This window comes from Bos grunniens, chromosome 2, assembly GCF_055505025.1.
Source record: "Bos grunniens cultivar Pamir isolate PY7600 chromosome 2, Bosgru_T2T1.0, whole genome shotgun sequence".
NCBI lineage: Eukaryota > Metazoa > Chordata > Mammalia > Artiodactyla > Bovidae > Bos > Bos grunniens.
The window spans coordinates 79292501-79295409 of NC_141166.1; the positions used below are offsets into that span (position 1 = coordinate 79292501).

Consider the following 2909-nt stretch of genomic DNA (forward strand, 5'->3'; position numbering starts at 1 on the left):
TTAACAAAAAATAAAGTAATTGAATAAAAAAATGAATGTTTCAGAGTTAACCAGAGACAGAAAAGATGGGTACCTCCTTTTTCTTCTAAAGTTAATTATGCTGGAATACATTTTTATTACATAAAATTAGAAGATTCTCATTAGCCAAAAAATAATTGGAATATTTATATTCTTCTCCTATAGGTAACTATTACTAACCTTTGGTAAAGTTTCTTTCAGAATTTTTTCATTACATAATATTCATTAAATAAATATGTTTATAAGATCAAGCAGCAAAAGATTTTTTTCACTAAATTATATATCAAAAACATGCTTCTACAGTATAAAAGTGTCCTTCAATATAATTGGATACAATGTTTTATCTTATTTATGAATTAATAATGAGTTATTTAATTGTTATAACAACAGAGAGACATTTAAAGGGAATTTAAATGGCTAGAAGAGGTCAAGAAGGTAACTTAAATCTTTGATTTAGACAATAATGCTTCTGAAACAACCAGAGAACCTAAGCCTAGCCTAATAGATTTTAAATATAATTTAAAATAAAAACAGAAACAAAAATTACATTTTTAAATTGAGAAAAAATAAAAATATTTATTTTGTACCATACCTGATAATTCACATATTTGAAGACTTTCATGGGTCTCATCCAGTTGAGATCCAAATTATTCTGTACTTTTTAGATTTTTTAGTCCCTGCTTTTATGACACTAAGGGAAAAAAAAAAAAAAACTTCTGAGAAGTCCAGTCCAGAGTAGCATCTTCTGGAGCTGATTTTCTTTTCCTTCTACAAGGTTCTACAGGATGTGATCTTTTTTTTTTAATTGTTTGAGATATTGAAAAGACTTGCAAAAATAATACAGAGAATTTTGCTTTTCACAAAAAATTTCTAAGTATTAATATTAATATTTCACCACATTTGCTCCTCTCTTGCTTTATATTTATATAAAATTACTCCTGGTGGCTCAGACAGTAAAGAATCTGCCTGCAATGTGGGAGACCTGGGTTCAATCCCTGGATTAGAAAGATCCGCTGGAGAAAGCATGGCAACCCACTCTAGTATTCTTGCCTGAAAAACCCCTATGGTCAGAGGCGCCTGGTGGGCTACAGCCCATGGGGTTACAAAGAGTCGGACAGGACTGAGAAACTAAGCACAGCACAGCGCCGATGGAGTGCTATTTCTTAAATTGTGGTTTTTTAGATTATGTAAGTGTTTTTAACTAAAACCACAACTCCTCCTAATTTAGACCAGTAATTGCATATACTTTTCCCCAAGGATCTTATTTAAAGCAAAGAAAAAACATCTTTACTTTTGCTTTGCTGTTCTGTTTGTTTTACTGGTAGGTTTTTTTTTTTTTTTTTCATAAGAACACTTTTTATTTGAGGCAAAGAAAAGTCTAGCTGAAAGGATTACTGTACCAAGCAATCAAAATCCCACTGTTAGAGGCACTATTCTGATTTTGTAAATTCAGTTTAGAAGAATATTTGGGTTGCATGTTCCCCAGCTCCCCTGACAAGAAGGGCAAAGGAAAACTGAAGAGACTTCTATTAATCTACTGATTCTGTTCTTTGGACCTGACACCAAGCTGGCCGAGCCCTCACCGGTTTGTCTAGAAGTCGCTGATCCACCACTGAGGGACACGGGCCAAATTACGCAACACACAGGAAAAGAGGTGGGGGATGGCAGGTCATCTGACCAAGGGCAGACACTCGCTGCTTCAGAACTCCTCGTGAAAGGGGTAATCCCCGTGGGAGGCACAGCTCACCAAGGCACAAGCCCTCCAGTCCCTGTTGTAGTTGAGCAAGGTGGTCATATCCTCCTTGTTCAGTTCAAAGTCAAAGACCTGGAAGTTCTCAGCAATGCGTTCAGGAGTCACCGACTTGGGGATCATGATCAGGTTCCTCTGCATGGGGAATCAGATCAGCAACTGGGCTGTGGTTTTATTGTGCTTGCCTGCAATCGCTCTGATCCTTGGGTCCTCCAGTATGGTAGGGTCCTCGGGCTTGGCCCAGGGCCTGTTGGGAGAGCCGAGAGGACTATAGGCAGTCACCACAATGCCTTTGGAGTTGCAGTACTGGATTAACTTCTGAATGAGGTATGGGTGGCACTCGATCTGGTTAAATGCTGGCTTGTATTTTAAGCTGGTTTGTTTAAGAATCTTCTCCACTTTGAGATGGTTGAAGGAGGGACTCCAATAACTCATCAGCCCTTCGTCCACCGGCTCTTCCATGGCCGTCCAGGTATCCATGAAATCTTTCTCACTGGGAATCACATTGATGTCCTCATCCAACAGGAAAAAGTCTTTCATAGGCTTGAAGCCCATGGGCCAGTGGATGAGGTAGAGGTCCAGGTAATTCAGCTTCAGGTCGCTGAGCGCCTTCTGGCAGGCTTCTTTCACCAGATCCTTGTTGTGCTTTGTGCATCACAGCTTGCTAACAATGAAGAGGTCCTCAAGTTTCACAGTCTTCTCCTGCAGCTTCGTGTGGAGGGCCAAACCCACCTCATTCTCATTCTGCTACATGTGGGCACAGTCAATGTGACAGTACCCAGAGTCAATCGTCACCTTCACAGCCTCTGTCACTTTGCCTGGAGGGGACTTCCAGGTGCCCAGCCCCAAGATGGGCATCTTGGCGCCGGTGTAGAGCACGATGTGGTTGGCCATGACTGCTGAGCTGCACTGACAGGGATCAGAGGACCGTGGTAGATATTTTTCTAGTCTACTTTTTTTCACTGAAGATATAATGACTTAAATATTACCAATGTATGGGAGGATTTCAATTCTGTTGCTTCTGAGACCTTTCCCCTTTTTCCAAGGGATGATCAATACCCACAGTTTTAGGGACCTGGTATCAGAATAGACGAACTGTACAAAAAACATCTTCATGACCCAGATAATCATGATGGTGTGA

At 39.9% G+C, this 2909-nt stretch overlaps 1 pseudogene; it reads right to left on the minus strand.

Moving 5' to 3' along the window:
- Window positions 1-1717: 1717 nt before the first annotated feature.
- Window positions 1718-2665, minus strand: LOC147378272 (aldo-keto reductase family 1 member B1 pseudogene; annotated as a pseudogene).
- Window positions 2666-2909: the final 244 nt, after the last annotated feature.